Below are 20,737 nucleotides of genomic sequence, written 5' to 3' on the forward strand. Positions count from 1 at the left end.
CTGACAAGAACAGGGATGCAGACCCTTTGGCTGAACATTGCAGTTTTGAATTTCAGATGCCTTGAAACCTCATAGAAATACAGCTTCAAGCTTGTAAGTGCTTACCTTTTGAGTTTGAAGTTCTGTGAAATAAACAACAACTCTGGAAGTACATGGTATAATATTTAGGGATGGATTGCATTTGAGCATCAGGTGTTCACCTAACAGGAGTTCTTTCTATTTTTCTTTAGTTAGTAAGTGCTTCCATGTTAGGTGAGCAATTGTTGCAATATCCCCACTACAGAAAACCATCTCTCTATACTTTCAAAATCTTCACCAAGCAACCTCAGAAAAGAGCGGGAAAAATGTGGGAGGAGCTACTTAATGGTCTGGTGCCTTGAGGGCCTTTCAAGGGATAAAAAGGTGGGCCCTTCTCCACAGTGCCCATAGCAGGAACGGCCTCGGATGACAACAGTGATGCAGGCCAACTGGCTGAACATTGCAGTTTTGAATTTCAGATGTCTTGAAACCTCATAGAAATACAGCTTCATGGTTATAAGTGCTTACCTTTTGAGTTTGAAGTTCTGTGAAATAAACAACAACTCTGGAAGTACATGGTATACTATTTAGGGATGGATTGCATTTGAGCATCAGGTGTTCACCTAACAGGAGTTCTTTCTATTTTTCTTTAGTTAGTAAGTGCTTCTATGTTAGGTGAGCGATTTTTGCACTATCCCCACTACAGAAAACCATCTCTCTATACTTTCAAAATCTTCACCAAGCAAGCTCGGAAAAGAGCGGGAAAAATGTGGGAGGAGCTACTTAATGGTTTGGTGCCTTGAGGGCCTTTCAAGGGATAAAAAGGTGGGCACTTCTTCCACAGTGCCCATACCAGAAACAGCCTCTGACAAGAACAGGGATGCAGACCCTTTGGCTGAACATTGCAGTTTTGAATTTCAGATGCCTTGAAACCTCATAGAAATACAGCTTCAAGCTTGTAAGTGCTTACCTTTTGAGTTTGAAGTTCTGTGAAATAAACAACAATTCTGTTAACTAAACAACAGCTCTGGAAGTGTATGTTATAATATTTAGAGAATAATTGCATTTGAGCATCAGGTGCTCACCTAACAGGAGTTCTTTCTATTTTTCTTTAGTTAGTAAGTGCTTCCATGTTAGGTGAGCAATTGTTGCAATATCCCCACTACAGAAAACCATCTCTCTATACTTTTAAAATCTTCACCAATCAAGCTCAGAAAAGAGCGGGAAAAATGTGGGAGGAGCTACTTAATGTTTTGGTGCCTTCAGGGCCTTTCAAGGGATAAAAAGGCGAGCACTTCTTCCACAGTGCCCATAACAGGAACAGCCTCAGACAAGAACAGGGATGCAGACCCACTGGCTGAACATTGCAGTTTTGAATTTCAGATGTCTTGAAACCTCATAGAAATACAGCTTCATGGTTATAAGTGCTTACCTTTTGAGGTTGAAGTTGTGTGAACTAAACAGCAACTTTGGAAGTGTATGTTATAATATTTAGGATGGATTGCATTTGAACATCAGGTGCTCACCTAACAGGAGTTCTTTCTATTTTTCTTTAGTTAGTAAGTGCTTCCATGTTAGGTGAGCAATTGTTGCAATATCCCCACTACAGAAAACCATCTCTCTATACTTTCAAAATCTTCACCAAGCAAGCTCAGAAAAGAGCGGGAAAAATGTGGGAGGAGCTACTTAATGGTTTGGTGCCTTGAGGGCCTTTCAAGGGATAAAAAGGTGGGCACTTCTTCCACAGTGCCCATAGCAGGAACGGCCTCGGATGAGAACAGTGATGCAGGCCAACTGGCTGAACATTGCAGTTTTGAATTTCAGATGTCTTGAAACCTCATAGAAATACAGCTTCAAGCTTGTAAGTGCTTACCTATTGAGGTTGAAGTTCTGTTAACTAAACAACAGCTCTGGAAGTGTATGTTATAATATTTAGAGAATAATTGCATTTGAGCATCAGGTGCTCACCTAACAGGAGTTCTTTCTATTTTTCTTTAGTTAGTAAGTGCTTCCATGTTAGGTGAGCAATTGTTGCAATATCTCTACTACAGAAAACCATCTCTCTATACTTTCAAAATCTTCACCAAGCAAGCTCAGAAAAGAGCGGGACAAATGTGGGAGGAGCTACTTAATGGTTTGGTGCCTTGAGGGCCTTTCAAGGGATAAAAAGGTGGGCACTTCTTCCACAGTGCCCATAGCAGGAACGGCCTCGGATGAGAACAGTGATGCAGGCCAACTGGCTGAACATTGCAGTTTTGAATTTCAGATGTCTTGAAACCTCATAGAAATACAGCTTCAAGCTTGTAAGTGCTTACCTATTGAGGTTGAAGTTCTGTTAACTAAACAACAGCTCTGGAAGTGTATGTTATAATATTTAGAGAATAATTGCATTTGAGCATCAGGTGCTCACCTAACAGGAGTTCTTTCTATTTTTCTTTAGTTAGTAAGTGCTTCCATGTTAGGTGAGCAATTGTTGCAATATCTCCACTACAGAAAACCATCTCTCTATACTTTCAAAATCTTCACCAAGCAAGCTCAGAAAAGAGCGGGAAAAATGTGGGAGGAGCTACTTAATGGTTTGGTGCCTTCAGGGCCTTTCAAGGGATAAAAAGGTGGGCACTTCTTCCACAGTGCCCATAGCAGGAACGGCCTCGGATGAGAACAGTGATGCAGGCCAACTGGCTGAACATTGCAGTTTTGAATTTCAGATGTCTTGAAACCTCATAGAAATACAGCTTCAAGCTTGTAAGTGCTTACCTATTGAGGTTGAAGTTCTGTTAACTAAACAACAGCTCTGGAAGTGTATGTTATAATATTTAGAGAATAATTGCATTTGAGCATCGGGTGCTCACCTAACAGGAGTTCTTTCTATTTTTCTTTAGTTAGTAAGTGCTTCCATGTTAGGTGAGCAATTGTTGCAATATCTCCACTACAGAAAACCATCTCTCTATACTTTCAAAATCTTCACCAAGCAAGCTCAGAAAAGAGCGGGAAAAATGTGGGAGGAGCTACTTAATGGTTTGGTGCCTTCAGGGCCTTTCAAGGGATAAAAAGGCGAGCACTTCTTCCACAGTGCCCATAACAGTAACAGCCTCAGACAAGAACAGGGATGCAGACCCATTGGCTGAACATTGCAGTTTTGAATTTCAGATGTCTTGAAACCTCATAGAAATACAGCTTCATGGTTATAAGTGCTTACCTTTTGAGGTTGAAGTTCTGTGAACTAAACAGCAACTTTGGAAGTGTATGTTATAATATTTAGGATGGATTGCATTTGAACATCAGGTGCTCACCTAACAGGAGTTCTTTCTATTTTTCTTTAGTTAGTAAGTGCTTCCATGTTAGGTGAGCAATTGTTGCAATATCCCCACTACAGAAAACCATCTCTCTATACTTTCAAAATCTTCACCAAGCAAGCTCAGAAAAGAGCGGGAAAAATGTGGGAGGAGCTACTTAATGGTTTGGTGCCTTGAGGGCCTTTCAAGGGATAAAAAGGTGGGCACTTCTTCCACAGTGCCCATAGCAGGAACGGCCTCGGATGAGAACAGTGATGCAGGCCAACTGGCTGAACATTGCAGTTTTGAATTTCAGATGTCTTGAAACCTCATAGAAATACAGCTTCAAGCTTGTAAGTGCTTACCTATTGAGGTTGAAGTTCTGTTAACTAAACAACAGCTCTGGAAGTGTATGTTATAATATTTAGAGAATAATTGCATTTGCGCATCAGGTGCTCACCTAACAGGAGTTCTTTCTATTTTTCTTTAGTTAGTAAGTGCTTCCATGTTAGGTGAGCAATTGTTGCAATATCTCTACTACAGAAAACCATCTCTCTATACTTTCAAAATCTTCACCAAGCAAGCTCAGAAAAGAGCGGGACAAATGTGGGAGGAGCTACTTAATGGTTTGGTGCCTTGAGGGCCTTTCAAGGGATAAAAAGGTGGGCACTTCTTCCACAGTGCCCATAGCAGGAACGGCCTCGGATGAGAACAGTGATGCAGGCCAACTGGCTGAACATTGCAGTTTTGAATTTCAGATGTCTTGAAACCTCATAGAAATACAGCTTCAAGCTTGTAAGTGCTTACCTATTGAGGTTGAAGTTCTGTTAACTAAACAACAGCTCTGGAAGTGTATGTTATAATATTTAGATAATAATTGCATTTGAGCATCAGGTGCTCACCTAACAGGAGTTCTTTCTATTTTTCTTTAGTTAGTAAGTGCTTCCATGTTAGGTGAGCAATTGTTACAATATCTCCACTACAGAAAACCATCTCTCTATACTTTCAAAATCTTCACCAAGCAAGCTCAGAAAAGAGCGGGAAAAATGTGGGAGGAGCTACTTAATGGTTTGGTGCCTTCAGGGCCTTTCAAGGGATAAAAAGGTGGGCACTTCTTCCACAGTGCCCATAGCAGGAACGGCCTCGGATGAGAACAGTGATGCAGGCCAACTGGCTGAACATTGCAGTTTTGAATTTCAGATGTCTTGAAACCTCATAGAAATACAGCTTCAAGCTTGTAAGTGCTTACCTATTGAGGTTGAAGTTCTGTTAACTAAACAACAGCTCTGGAAGTGTATGTTATAATATTTAGAGAATAATTGCATTTGAGCATCAGGTGCTCACCTAACAGGAGTTCTTTCTATTTTTCTTTAGTTAGTAAGTGCTTCCATGTTAGGTGAGCAATTGTTGCAATATCTCCACTGCAGAAAACCATCCCTCTATACTTTTAAAATCTTCACCAAGCAAGCTCAGAAAAGAGCGGGAAAAATGTGGGAGGAGCTACTTAATGGTTTGGTGCCTTCAGGGCCTTTCAAGGGATAAAAAGGCGAGCACTTATTCCACAGTGCCCATACCAGAAACAGCCTCTGACAAGAACAGGGATGCAGACCCTTTGGCTGAACATTGCAGTTTTGAATTTCAGATGCCTTGAAACCTCATAGAAATACAGCTTCAAGCTTGTAAGTGCTTACCTTTTGAGTTTGAAGTTCTGTGAAATAAACAACAACTCTGGAAGTACATGGTATAATATTTAGGGATGGATTGCATTTGAGCATCAGGTGTTCACCTAACAGGAGTTCTTTCTATTTTTCTTTAGTTAGTAAGTGCTTCCATGTTAGGTGAGCAATTGTTGCAATATCCCCACTACAGAAAACCATCTCTCTATACTTTCAAAATCTTCACCAAGCAACCTCAGAAAAGAGCGGGAAAAATGTGGGAGGAGCTACTTAATGGTCTGGTGCCTTGAGGGCCTTTCAAGGGATAAAAAGGTGGGCCCTTCTCCACAGTGCCCATAGCAGGAACGGCCTCGGATGACAACAGTGATGCAGGCCAACTGGCTGAACATTGCAGTTTTGAATTTCAGATGTCTTGAAACCTCATAGAAATACAGCTTCATGGTTATAAGTGCTTACCTTTTGAGTTTGAAGTTCTGTGAAATAAACAACAACTCTGGAAGTACATGGTATACTATTTAGGGATGGATTGCATTTGAGCATCAGGTGTTCACCTAACAGGAGTTCTTTCTATTTTTCTTTAGTTAGTAAGTGCTTCTATGTTAGGTGAGCAATTGTTGCACTATCCCCACTACAGAAAACCATCTCTCTATACTTTCAAAATCTTCACCAAGCAAGCTCGGAAAAGAGCGGGAAAAATGTGGGAGGAGCTACTTAATGGTTTGGTGCCTTGAGGGCCTTTCAAGGGATAAAAAGGTGGGCACTTCTTCCACAGTGCCCATACCAGAAACAGCCTCTGACAAGAACAGGGATGCAGACCCTTTGGCTGAACATTGCAGTTTTGAATTTCAGATGCCTTGAAACCTCATAGAAATACAGCTTCAAGCTTGTAAGTGCTTACCTTTTGAGTTTGAAGTTCTGTGAAATAAACAACAACTCTGTTAACTAAACAACAGCTCTGGAAGTGTATGTTATAATATTTAGAGAATAATTGCATTTGAGCATCAGGTGCTCACCTAACAGGAGTTCTTTCTATTTTTCTTTAGTTAGTAAGTGCTTCCATGTTAGGTGAGCAATTGTTGCAATATCCCCACTACAGAAAACCATCTCTCTATACTTTTAAAATCTTCACCAATCAAGCTCAGAAAAGAGCGGGAAAAATGTGGGAGGAGCTACTTAATGTTTTGGTGCCTTCAGGGCCTTTCAAGGGATAAAAAGGCGAGCACTTCCTCCACAGTGCCCATAACAGGAACAGCCTCAGACAAGAACAGGGATGCAGACCCACTGGCTGAACATTGCAGTTTTGAATTTCAGATGTCTTGGAACCTCACAGAAATACAGCTTCAAGGTTGGCACCTGCGTTTTATATATGTGTAAGTGCTTCCCTTTTGAGGTTGAAGTTCTGTGAACTAAACAGCAATTTTGGAAGTGTATGTTATAATATTTAGGATGGATTGCATTTGAACATCAGGTGCTCACCTAACAGGAGTTATTTCTATTTTTCTTTAGTTAGTAAGTGCTTCCATGTTAGGTGAGCAATTGTTGCAATATCTCCACTACAGAAAACCATCTCTCTATACTTTCAAAATCTTCACCAAGCAAGCTCAGAAAAGAGCGGGAAAAATGTGGGAGGAGCTTCTTAATGGTTTGGTGCCTTCAGGGACTTTCAAGGGATAAAAAGGCTAGAACTTCTTCCACAGTGCCCATACCAGGAACAGCCTCAGACAAGAACAGGGATGCAGACCCTTTGGCTGAACATTGCAGTTTTGAATTTCAGATGTCTTGAAACCTCATAGAAATACAGCTTCAAGCTTGTAAGTGCTTACCTTTTGAGTTTGAAGTTCTGTGAAATAAACAACAACTCTGGAAGTACATGGTATAATATTTAGGGATGGATTACATTTGAGCATCAGGTGTTCACCTAACAGGAGTTCTTTCTATTTTTCTTTAGTTAGTAAGTGCTTCCATGTTAGGTGAGCAATTGTTGCAATATCCCCACTACAGAAAACCATCTCTCTATACTTTCAAAATCTTCACCAAGCAAGCTCAGAAAGAGCGGGAAAAATGTGGGAGGAGCTACTTAATGGTTTGGTGCCTTCAGGGCCTTTCAAGGGATAAAAAGGCGAGCACTTCTTCCACATTGCCCATAACAGGAACAGCCTCAGACAAGAACGGGGATGCAGACCCATTGGCTGAACATTGCAGTTTTGAATTTCAGATGTCTTGAAACCTCATAGAAATACAGCTTCATGGTTATAAGTGCTTACCTTTTGAGGTTGAAGTTGTGTGAACTAAACAGCAACTTTGGAAGTGTATGTTATAATATTTAGGATGGATTGCATTTGAACATCAGGTGCTCACCTAACAGGAGTTCTTTCTATTTTTCTTTAGTAAGTAAGTGCTTCCATGTTAGGTGAGCAATTGTTGCAATATCCCCACTACAGAAAACCATCTCTCTATACTTTCAAAATCTTCACCAAGCAAGCTCAGAAAAGAGCGGGAAAAATGTGGGAGGAGCTACTTAATGGTTTGGTGCCTTGAGGGCCTTTCAAGGGATAAAAAGGTGGGCACTTCTTCCACAGTGCCCATAGCAGGAACGGCCTCGGATGAGAACAGTGATGCAGGCCAACTGGCTGAACATTGCAGTTTTGAATTTCAGATGTCTTGAAACCTCATAGAAATACAGCTTCAAGCTTGTAAGTGCTTACCTATTGAGGTTGAAGTTCTGTTAACTAAACAACAGCTCTGGAAGTGTATGTTATAATATTTAGAGAATAATTGCATTTGAGCATCAGGTGCTCACCTAACAGGAGTTCTTTCTATTTTTCTTTAGTTAGTAAGTGCTTCCATGTTAGGTGAGCAATTGTTGCAATATCTCTACTACAGAAAACCATCTCTCTATACTTTCAAAATCTTCACCAAGCAAGCTCAGAAAAGAGCGGGACAAATGTGGGAGGAGCTACTTAATGGTTTGGTGCCTTGAGGGCCTTTCAAGGGATAAAAAGGTGGGCACTTCTTCCACAGTGCCCATAGCAGGAACGGCCTCGGATGAGAACAGTGATGCAGGCCAACTGGCTGAACATTGCAGTTTTGAATTTCAGATGTCTTGAAACCTCATAGAAATACAGCTTCAAGCTTGTAAGTGCTTACCTATTGAGGTTGAAGTTCTGTTAACTAAACAACAGCTCTGGAAGTGTATGTTATAATATTTAGAGAATAATTGCATTTGAGCATCAGGTGCTCACCTAACAGGAGTTCTTTCTATTTTTCTTTAGTTAGTAAGTGCTTCCATGTTAGGTGAGCAATTGTTGCAATATCTCCACTACAGAAAACCATCTCTCTATACTTTCAAAATCTTCACCAAGCAAGCTCAGAAAAGAGCGGGAAAAATGTGGGAGGAGCTACTTAATGGTTTGGTGCCTTCAGGGCCTTTCAAGGGATAAAAAGGCGAGCACTTATTCCACAGTGCCCATACCAGAAACAGCCTCTGACAAGAACAGGGATGCAGACCCTTTGGCTGAACATTGCAGTTTTGAATTTCAGATGCCTTGAAACCTCATAGAAATACAGCTTCAAGCTTGTAAGTGCTTACCTTTTGAGTTTGAAGTTCTGTGAAATAAACAACAACTCTGGAAGTACATGGTATAATATTTAGGGATGGATTGCATTTGAGCATCAGGTGTTCACCTAACAGGAGTTCTTTCTATTTTTCTTTAGTTAGTAAGTGCTTCCATGTTAGGTGAGCAATTGTTGCAATATCCCCACTACAGAAAACCATCTCTCTATACTTTCAAAATCTTCACCAAGCAACCTCAGAAAAGAGCGGGAAAAATGTGGGAGGAGCTACTTAATGGTCTGGTGCCTTGAGGGCCTTTCAAGGGATAAAAAGGTGGGCCCTTCTCCACAGTGCCCATAGCAGGAACGGGCTCGGATGACAACAGTGATGCAGGCCAACTGGCTGAACATTGCAGTTTTGAATTTCAGATGTCTTGAAACCTCATAGAAATACAGCTTCATGGTTATAAGTGCTTACCTTTTGAGTTTGAAGTTCTGTGAAATAAACAACAACTCTGGAAGTACATGGTATACTATTTAGGGATGGATTGCATTTGAGCATCAGGTGTTCACCTAACAGGAGTTCTTTCTATTTTTCTTTAGTTAGTAAGTGCTTCTATGTTAGGTGAGCAATTTTTGCACTATCCCCACTACAGAAAACCATCTCTCTATACTTTCAAAATCTTCACCAAGCAAGCTCGGAAAAGAGCGGGAAAAATGTGGGAGGAGCTACTTAATGGTTTGGTGCCTTGAGGGCCTTTCAAGGGATAAAAAGGTGGGCACTTCTTCCACAGTGCCCATACCAGAAACAGCCTCTGACAAGAACAGGGATGCAGACCCTTTGGCTGAACATTGCAGTTTTGAATTTCAGATGCCTTGAAACCTCATAGAAATACAGCTTCAAGCTTGTAAGTGCTTACCTTTTGAGTTTGAAGTTCTGTGAAATAAACAACAATTCTGTTAACTAAACAACAGCTCTGGAAGTGTATGTTATAATATTTAGAGAATAATTGCATTTGAGCATCAGGTGCTCACCTAACAGGAGTTCTTTCTAATTTTCTTTAGTTAGTAAGTGCTTCCATGTTAGGTGAGCAATTGTTGCAATATCCCCACTACAGAAAACCATCTCTCTATACTTTTAAAATCTTCACCAATCAAGCTCAGAAAAGAGCGGGAAAAATGTGGGAGGAGCTACTTAATGTTTTGGTGCCTTCAGGGCCTTTCAAGGGATAAAAAGGCGAGCACTTCTTCCACAGTGCCCATAACAGGAACAGCCTCAGACAAGAACAGGGATGCAGACCCACTGGCTGAACATTGCAGTTTTGAATTTCAGATGTCTTGAAACCTCATAGAAATACAGCTTCATGGTTATAAGTGCTTACCTTTTGAGGTTGAAGTTGTGTGAACTAAACAGCAACTTTGGAAGTGTATGTTATAATATTTAGGATGGATTGCATTTGAACATCAGGTGCTCACCTAACAGGAGTTCTTTCTATTTTTCTTTAGTTAGTAAGTGCTTCCATGTTAGGTGAGCAATTGTTGCAATATCCCCACTACAGAAAACCATCTCTCTATACTTTCAAAATCTTCACCAAGCAAGCTCAGAAAAGAGCGGGAAAAATGTGGGAGGAGCTACTTAATGGTTTGGTGCCTTGAGGGCCTTTCAAGGGATAAAAAGGTGGGCACTTCTTCCACAGTGCCCATAGCAGGAACGGCCTCGGATGAGAACAGTGATGCAGGCCAACTGGCTGAACATTGCAGTTTTGAATTTCAGATGTCTTGAAACCTCATAGAAATACAGCTTCAAGCTTGTAAGTGCTTACCTATTGAGGTTGAAGTTCTGTTAACTAAACAACAGCTCTGGAAGTGTATGTTATAATATTTAGAGAATAATTGCATTTGAGCATCAGGTGCTCACCTAACAGGAGTTCTTTCTATTTTTCTTTAGTTAGTAAGTGCTTCCATGTTAGGTGAGCAATTGTTGCAATATCTCTACTACAGAAAACCATCTCTCTATACTTTCAAAATCTTCACCAAGCAAGCTCAGAAAAGAGCGGGACAAATGTGGGAGGAGCTACTTAATGGTTTGGTGCCTTGAGGGCCTTTCAAGGGATAAAAAGGTGGGCACTTCTTCCACAGTGCCCATAGCAGGAACGGCCTCGGATGAGAACAGTGATGCAGGCCAACTGGCTGAACATTGCAGTTTTGAATTTCAGATGTCTTGAAACCTCATAGAAATACAGCTTCAAGCTTGTAAGTGCTTACCTATTGAGGTTGAAGTTCTGTTAACTAAACAACAGCTCTGGAAGTGTATGTTATAAAATTTAGAGAATAATTGCATTTGAGCATCAGGTGCTCACCTAACAGGAGTTCTTTCTATTTTTCTTTAGTTAGTAAGTGCTTCCATGTTAGGTGAGCAATTGTTGCAATATCTCCACTACAGAAAACCATCTCTCTATACTTTCAAAATCTTCACCAAGCAAGCTCAGAAAAGAGCGGGAAAAATGTGGGAGGAGCTACTTAATGGTTTGGTGCCTTCAGGGCCTTTCAAGGGATAAAAAGGTGGGCACTTCTTCCACAGTGCCCATAGCAGGAACGGCCTCGGATGAGAACAGTGATGCAGGCCAACTGGCTGAACATTGCAGTTTTGAATTTCAGATGTCTTGAAACCTCATAGAAATACAGCTTCAAGCTTGTAAGTGCTTACCTATTGAGGTTGAAGTTCTGTTAACTAAACAACAGCTCTGGAAGTGTATGTTATAATATTTAGAGAATAATTGCATTTGAGCATCGGGTGCTCACCTAACAGGAGTTCTTTCTATTTTTCTTTAGTTAGTAAGTGCTTCCATGTTAGGTGAGCAATTGTTGCAATATCTCCACTACAGAAAACCATCTCTCTATACTTTCAAAATCTTCACCAAGCAAGCTCAGAAAAGAGCGGGAAAAATGTGGGAGGAGCTACTTAATGGTTTGGTGCCTTCAGGGCCTTTCAAGGGATAAAAAGGCGAGCACTTCTTCCACAGTGCCCATAACAGTAACAGCCTCAGACAAGAACAGGGATGCAGACCCATTGGCTGAACATTGCAGTTTTGAATTTCAGATGTCTTGAAACCTCATAGAAATACAGCTTCATGGTTATAAGTGCTTACCTTTTGAGGTTGAAGTTCTGTGAACTAAACAGCAACTTTGGAAGTGTATGTTATAATATTTAGGATGGATTGCATTTGAACATCAGGTGCTCACCTAACAGGAGTTCTTTCTATTTTTCTTTAGTTAGTAAGTGCTTCCATGTTAGGTGAGCAATTGTTGCAATATCCCCACTACAGAAAACCATCTCTCTATACTTTCAAAATCTTCACCAAGCAAGCTCAGAAAAGAGCGGGAAAAATGTGGGAGGAGCTACTTAATGGTTTGGTGCCTTGAGGGCCTTTCAAGGGATAAAAAGGTGGGCACTTCTTCCACAGTGCCCATAGCAGGAACGGCCTCGGATGAGAACAGTGATGCAGGCCAACTGGCTGAACATTGCAGTTTTGAATTTCAGATGTCTTGAAACCTCATAGAAATACAGCTTCAAGCTTGTAAGTGCTTACCTATTGAGGTTGAAGTTCTGTTAACTAAACAACAGCTCTGGAAGTGTATGTTATAATATTTAGAGAATAATTGCATTTGCGCATCAGGTGCTCACCTAACAGGAGTTCTTTCTATTTTTCTTTAGTTAGTAAGTGCTTCCATGTTAGGTGAGCAATTGTTGCAATATCTCTACTACAGAAAACCATCTCTCTATACTTTCAAAATCTTCACCAAGCAAGCTCAGAAAAGAGCGGGACAAATGTGGGAGGAGCTACTTAATGGTTTGGTGCCTTGAGGGCCTTTCAAGGGATAAAAAGGTGGGCACTTCTTCCACAGTGCCCATAGCAGGAACGGCCTCGGATGAGAACAGTGATGCAGGCCAACTGGCTGAACATTGCAGTTTTGAATTTCAGATGTCTTGAAACCTCATAGAAATACAGCTTCAAGCTTGTAAGTGCTTACCTATTGAGGTTGAAGTTCTGTTAACTAAACAACAGCTCTGGAAGTGTATGTTATAATATTTAGATAATAATTGCATTTGAGCATCAGGTGCTCACCTAACAGGAGTTCTTTCTATTTTTCTTTAGTTAGTAAGTGCTTCCATGTTAGGTGAGCAATTGTTACAATATCTCCACTACAGAAAACCATCTCTCTATACTTTCAAAATCTTCACCAAGCAAGCTCAGAAAAGAGCGGGAAAAATGTGGGAGGAGCTACTTAATGGTTTGGTGCCTTCAGGGCCTTTCAAGGGATAAAAAGGTGGGCACTTCTTCCACAGTGCCCATAGCAGGAACGGCCTCGGATGAGAACAGTGATGCAGGCCAACTGGCTGAACATTGCAGTTTTGAATTTCAGATGTCTTGAAACCTCATAGAAATACAGCTTCAAGCTTGTAAGTGCTTACCTATTGAGGTTGAAGTTCTGTTAACTAAACAACAGCTCTGGAAGTGTATGTTATAATATTTAGAGAATAATTGCATTTGAGCATCAGGTGCTCACCTAACAGGAGTTCTTTCTATTTTTCTTTAGTTAGTAAGTGCTTCCATGTTAGGTGAGCAATTGTTGCAATATCTCCACTGCAGAAAACCATCCCTCTATACTTTTAAAATCTTCACCAAGCAAGCTCAGAAAAGAGCGGGAAAAATGTGGGAGGAGCTACTTAATGGTTTGGTGCCTTCAGGGCCTTTCAAGGGATAAAAAGGCGAGCACTTATTCCACAGTGCCCATACCAGAAACAGCCTCTGACAAGAACAGGGATGCAGACCCTTTGGCCGAACATTGCAGTTTTGAATTTCAGATGCCTTGAAACCTCATAGAAATACAGCTTCAAGCTTGTAAGTGCTTACCTTTTGAGTTTGAAGTTCTGTGAAATAAACAACAACTCTGGAAGTACATGGTATAATATTTAGGGATGGATTGCATTTGAGCATCAGGTGTTCACCTAACAGGAGTTCTTTCTATTTTTCTTTAGTTAGTAAGTGCTTCCATGTTAGGTGAGCAATTGTTGCAATATCCCCACTACAGAAAACCATCTCTCTATACTTTCAAAATCTTCACCAAGCAACCTCAGAAAAGAGCGGGAAAAATGTGGGAGGAGCTACTTAATGGTCTGGTGCCTTGAGGGCCTTTCAAGGGATAAAAAGGTGGGCCCTTCTCCACAGTGCCCATAGCAGGAACGGCCTCGGATGACAACAGTGATGCAGGCCAACTGGCTGAACATTGCAGTTTTGAATTTCAGATGTCTTGAAACCTCATAGAAATACAGCTTCATGGTTATAAGTGCTTACCTTTTGAGTTTGAAGTTCTGTGAAATAAACAACAACTCTGGAAGTACATGGTATACTATTTAGGGATGGATTGCATTTGAGCATCAGGTGTTCACCTAACAGGAGTTCTTTCTATTTTTCTTTAGTTAGTAAGTGCTTCTATGTTAGGTGAGCAATTGTTGCACTATCCCCACTACAGAAAACCATCTCTCTATACTTTCAAAATCTTCACCAAGCAAGCTCGGAAAAGAGCGGGAAAAATGTGGGAGGAGCTACTTAATGGTTTGGTGCCTTGAGGGCCTTTCAAGGGATAAAAAGGTGGGCACTTCTTCCACAGTGCCCATACCAGAAACAGCCTCTGACAAGAACAGGGATGCAGACCCTTTGGCTGAACATTGCAGTTTTGAATTTCAGATGCCTTGAAACCTCATAGAAATACAGCTTCAAGCTTGTAAGTGCTTACCTTTTGAGTTTGAAGTTCTGTGAAATAAACAACAACTCTGTTAACTAAACAACAGCTCTGGAAGTGTATGTTATAATATTTAGAGAATAATTGCATTTGAGCATCAGGTGCTCACCTAACAGGAGTTCTTTCTATTTTTCTTTAGTTAGTAAGTGCTTCCATGTTAGGTGAGCAATTGTTGCAATATCCCCACTACAGAAAACCATCTCTCTATACTTTTAAAATCTTCACCAATCAAGCTCAGAAAAGAGCGGGAAAAATGTGGGAGGAGCTACTTAATGTTTTGGTGCCTTCAGGGCCTTTCAAGGGATAAAAAGGCGAGCACTTCTTCCACAGTGCCCATAACAGGAACAGCCTCAGACAAGAACAGGGATGCAGACCCACTGGCTGAACATTGCAGTTTTGAATTTCAGATGTCTTGGAACCTCACAGAAATACAGCTTCAAGGTTGGCACCTGCGTTTTATATATGTGTAAGTGCTTCCCTTTTGAGGTTGAAGTTCTGTGAACTAAACAGCAATTTTGGAAGTGTATGTTATAATATTTAGGATGGATTGCATTTGAACATCAGGTGCTCACCTAACAGGAGTTATTTCTATTTTTCTTTAGTTAGTAAGTGCTTCCATGTTAGGTGAGCAATTGTTGCAATATCTCCACTACAGAAAACCATCTCTCTATACTTTCAAAATCTTCACCAAGCAAGCTCAGAAAAGAGCGGGAAAAATGTGGGAGGAGCTTCTTAATGGTTTGGTGCCTTCAGGGACTTTCAAGGGATAAAAAGGCTAGAACTTCTTCCACAGTGCCCATACCAGGAACAGCCTCAGACAAGAACAGGGATGCAGACCCTTTGGCTGAACATTGCAGTTTTGAATTTCAGATGTCTTGAAACCTCATAGAAATACAGCTTCAAGCTTGTAAGTGCTTACCTTTTGAGTTTGAAGTTCTGTGAAATAAACAACAACTCTGGAAGTACATGGTATAATATTTAGGGATGGATTACATTTGAGCATCAGGTGTTCACCTAACAGGAGTTCTTTCTATTTTTCTTTAGTTAGTAAGTGCTTCCATGTTAGGTGAGCAATTGTTGCAATATCCCCACTACAGAAAACCATCTCTCTATACTTTCAAAATCTTCACCAAGCAAGCTCAGAAAGAGCGGGAAAAATGTGGGAGGAGCTACTTAATGGTTTGGTGCCTTCAGGGCCTTTCAAGGGATAAAAAGGCGAGCACTTCTTCCACATTGCCCATAACAGGAACAGCCTCAGACAAGAACGGGGATGCAGACCCATTGGCTGAACATTGCAGTTTTGAATTTCAGATGTCTTGAAACCTCATAGAAATACAGCTTCATGGTTATAAGTGCTTACCTTTTGAGGTTGAAGTTGTGTGAACTAAACAGCAACTTTGGAAGTGTATGTTATAATATTTAGGATGGATTGCATTTGAACATCAGGTGCTCACCTAACAGGAGTTCTTTCTATTTTTCTTTAGTAAGTAAGTGCTTCCATGTTAGGTGAGCAATTGTTGCAATATCCCCACTACAGAAAACCATCTCTCTATACTTTCAAAATCTTCACCAAGCAAGCTCAGAAAAGAGCGGGAAAAATGTGGGAGGAGCTACTTAATGGTTTGGTGCCTTGAGGGCCTTTCAAGGGATAAAAAGGTGGGCACTTCTTCCACAGTGCCCATAGCAGGAACGGCCTCGGATGAGAACAGTGATGCAGGCCAACTGGCTGAACATTGCAGTTTTGAATTTCAGATGTCTTGAAACCTCATAGAAATACAGCTTCAAGCTTGTAAGTGCTTACCTATTGAGGTTGAAGTTCTGTTAACTAAACAACAGCTCTGGAAGTGTATGTTATAATATTTAGAGAATAATTGCATTTGAGCATCAGGTGCTCACCTAACAGGAGTTCTTTCTATTTTTCTTTAGTTAGTAAGTGCTTCCATGTTAGGTGAGCAATTGTTGCAATATCTCTACTACAGAAAACCATCTCTCTATACTTTCAAAATCTTCACCAAGCAAGCTCAGAAAAGAGCGGGACAAATGTGGGAGGAGCTACTTAATGGTTTGGTGCCTTGAGGGCCTTTCAAGGGATAAAAAGGTGGGCACTTCTTCCACAGTGCCCATAGCAGGAACGGCCTCGGATGAGAACAGTGATGCAGGCCAACTGGCTGAACATTGCAGTTTTGAATTTCAGATGTCTTGAAACCTCATAGAAATACAGCTTCAAGCTTGTAAGTGCTTACCTATTGAGGTTGAAGTTCTGTTAACTAAACAACAGCTCTGGAAGTGTATGTTATAATATTTAGAGAATAATTGCATTTGAGCATCAGGTGCTCACCTAACAGGAGTTCTTTCTATTTTTCTTTAGTTAGTAAGTGCTTCCATGTTAGGTGAGCAATTGTTGCAATATCTCCACTACAGAAAACCATCTCTCTATACTTTCAAAATCTTCACCAAGCAAGCTCAGAAAAGAGCGGCAAAAATGTGGGAGGAGCTACTTAATGGTTTGGTGCCTTCAGGGCCTTTCAAGGGATAAAAAGGTGGGCACTTCTTCCACAGTGCCCATAGCAGGAACGGCCTCGGATGAGAACAGTGATGCAGGCCAACTGGCTGAACATTGCAGTTTTGAATTTCAGATGTCTTGAAACCTCATAGAAATACAGCTTCAAGCTTGTAAGTGCTTACCTATTGAGGTTGACGTTCTGTTAACTAAACAACAGCTCTGGAAGTGTATGTTATAATATTTAGAGAATAATTGCATTTGAGCATCGGGTGCTCACCTAACAGGAGTTCTTTCTATTTTTCTTTAGTTAGTAAGTGCTTCCATGTTAGGTGAGCAATTGTTGCAATATCTCCACTACAGAAAACCATCTCTCTATACTTTCAAAATCTTCACCAAGCAAGCTCAGAAAAGAGCGGGAAAAATGTGGGAGGAGCTACTTAATGGTTTGGTGCCTTCAGGGCCTTTCAAGGGATAAAAAGGCGAGCACTTCTTCCACAGTGCCCATAACAGTAACAGCCTCAGACAAGAACAGGGATGCAGACCCATTGGCTGAACATTGCAGTTTTGAATTTCAGATGTCTTGAAACCTCATAGAAATACAGCTTCATGGTTATAAGTGCTTACCTTTTGAGGTTGAAGTTCTGTGAACTAAACAGCAACTTTGGAAGTGTATGTTATAATATTTAGGATGGATTGCATTTGAACATCAGGTGCTCACCTAACAGGAGTTCTTTCTATTTTTCTTTAGTTAGTAAGTGCTTCCATGTTAGGTGAGCAATTGTTGCAATATCCCCACTACAGAAAACCATCTCTCTATACTTTCAAAATCTTCACCAAGCAAGCTCAGAAAAGAGCGGGAAAAATGTGGGAGGAGCTACTTAATGGTTTGGTGCCTTGAGGGCCTTTCAAGGGATAAAAAGGTGGGCACTTCTTCCACAGTGCCCATAGCAGGAACGGCCTCGGATGAGAACAGTGATGCAGGCCAACTGGCTGAACATTGCAGTTTTGAATTTCAGATGTCTTGAAACCTCATAGAAATACAGCTTCAAGCTTGTAAGTGCTTACCTATTGAGGTTGAAGTTATGTTAACTAAACAACAGCTCTGGAAGTGTATGTTATAATATTTAGAGAATAATTGCATTTGCGCATCAGGTGCTCACCTAACAGGAGTTCTTTCTATTTTTCTTTAGTTAGTAAGTGCTTCCATGTTAGGTGAGCAATTGTTGCAATATCTCTACTACAGAAAACCATCTCTCTATACTTTCAAAATCTTCACCAAGCAAGCTCAGAAAAGAGCGGGACAAATGTGGGAGGAGCTACTTAATGGTTTGGTGCCTTGAGGGCCTTTCAAGGGATAAAAAGGTGGGCACTTCTTCCACAGTGCCCATAGCAGGAACGGCCTCGGATGAGAACAGTGATGCAGGCCAACTGGCTGAACATTGCAGTTTTGAATTTCAGATGTCTTGAAACCTCATAGAAATACAGCTTCAAGCTTGTAAGTGCTTACCTATTGAGGTTGAAGTTCTGTTAACTAAACAACAGCTCTGGAAGTGTATGTTATAATATTTAGAGAATAATTGCATTTGAGCATCAGGTGCTCACCTAACAGGAGTTCTTTCTATTTTTCTTTAGTTAGTAAGTGCTTCCATGTTAGGTGAGCAATTGTTGCAATATCTCCACTACAGAAAACCATCTCTCTATACTTTCAAAATCTTCACCAAGCAAGCTCAGAAAAGAGCGGGAAAAATGTGGGAGGAGCTACTTAATGGTTTGGTGCCTTCAGGGCCTTTCAAGGGATAAAAAGGTGGGCACTTCTTCCACAGTGCCCATAGCAGGAACGGCCTCGGATGAGAACAGTGATGCAGGCCAACTGGCTGAACATTGCAGTTTTGAATTTCAGATGTCTTGAAACCTCATAGAAATACAGCTTCAAGCTTGTAAGTGCTTACCTATTGAGGTTGAAGTTCTGTTAACTAAACAACAGCTCTGGAAGTGTATGTTATAATATTTAGAGAATAATTGCATTTGAGCATCGGGTGCTCACCTAACAGGAGTTCTTTCTATTTTTCTTTAGTTAGTAAGTGCTTCCATGTTAGGTGAGCAATTGTTGCAATATCTCCACTACAGAAAACCATCTCTCTATACTTTCAAAATCTTCACCAAGCAAGCTCAGAAAAGAGCGGGAAAAATGTGGGAGGAGCTACTTAATGGTTTGGTGCCTTCAGGGCCTTTCAAGGGATAAAAAGGTGGGCACTTCTTCCACAGTGCCCATAGCAGGAACGGCCTCGGATGAGAACAGTGATGCAGGCCAACTGGCTGAACATTGCAGTTTTGAATTTCAGATGTCTTGAAACCTCATAGAAATACAGCTTCAAGCTTGTAAGTGCTTACCTATTGAGGTTGAAGTTCTGTTAACTAAACAACAGCTCTGGAAGTGTATGTTATAATATTTAGAGAATAATTGCATTTGAGCATCAGGTGCTCACCTAACAGGAGTTCTTTCTATTTTTCTTTAGTTAGTAAGTGCTTCCATGTTAGGTGAGCAATTGTTGCAATATCCCCACTACAGAAAACCATCTCTCTATACTTTCAAAATCTTCACCAAGCAAGCTCAGAAAAGAGCGGGAAAAATGTGGGAGGAGCTACTTAATGGTTTGGTGCCTTGAGGGCCTTTCAAGGGATAAAAAGGTGGGCACTTCTTCCACAGTGCCCATAGCAGGAACGGCCTCGGATGAGAACAGTGATGCAGGCCAACTGGCTGAACATTGCAGTTTTGAATTTCAGATGTCTTGAAACCTCATAGAAATACAGCTTCAAGCTTGTAAGTGCTTACCTATTGAGGTTGAAGTTCTGTTAACTAAACAACAGCTCTGGAAGTGTATGTTATAATATTTAGAGAATAATTGCATTTGCGCATCAGGTGCTCACCTAACAGGAGTTCTTTCTATTTTTCTTTAGTTAGTAAGTGCTTCCATGTTAGGTGAGCAATTGTTGCAATATCTCTACTACAGAAAACCATCTCTCTATACTTTCAAAATCTTCACCAAGCAAGCTCAGAAAAGAGCGGGACAAATGTGGGAGGAGCTACTTAATGGTTTGGTGCCTTGAGGGCCTTTCAAGGGATAAAAAGGTGGGCACTTCTTCCACAGTGCCCATAGCAGGAACGGCCTCGGATGAGAACAGTGATGCAGGCCAACTGGCTGAACATTGCAGTTTTGAATTTCAGATGTCTTGAAACCTCATAGAAATACAGCTTCAAGCTTGTAAGTGCTTACCTATTGAGGTTGAAGTTCTGTTAACTAAACAACAGCTCTGGAAGTGTATGTTATAATATTTAGATAATAATTGCATTTGAGCATCAGGTGCTCACCTAACAGGAGTTCTTTCTATTTTTCTTTAGTTAGTAAGTGCTTCCATGTTAGGTGAGCAATTGTTACAATATCTCCACTACAGAAAACCATCTCTCTATACTTTCAAAATCTTCACCAAGCAAGCTCAGAAAAGAGCGGGAAAAATGTGGGAGGAGCTACTTAATGGTTTGGTGCCTTCAGGGCCTTTCAAGGGATAAAAAGGTGGGCACTTCTTCCACAGTGCCCATAGCAGGAACGGCCTCGGATGAGAACAGTGATGCAGGCCAACTGGCTGAACATTGCAGTTTTGAATTTCAGATGTCTTGAAACCTCATAGAAATACAGCTTCAAGCTTGTAAGTGCTTACCTATTGAGGTTGAAGTTCTGTTAACTAAACAACAGCTCTGGAAGTGTATGTTATAATATTTAGAGAATAATTGCATTTGAGCATCAGGTGCTCACCTAACAGGAGTTCTTTCTATTTTTCTTTAGTTAGTAAGTGCTTCCATGTTAGGTGAGCAATTGTTGCAATATCTCCACTGCAGAAAACCATCCCTC

The sequence above is a fragment of the Ambystoma mexicanum genome, chromosome 7q, assembly GCF_040938575.1.
Source record: "Ambystoma mexicanum isolate Mex_15411 chromosome 7q, UKY_AmexF1_1, whole genome shotgun sequence".
Classification (NCBI taxonomy): Eukaryota; Metazoa; Chordata; class Amphibia; order Caudata; family Ambystomatidae; genus Ambystoma; species Ambystoma mexicanum.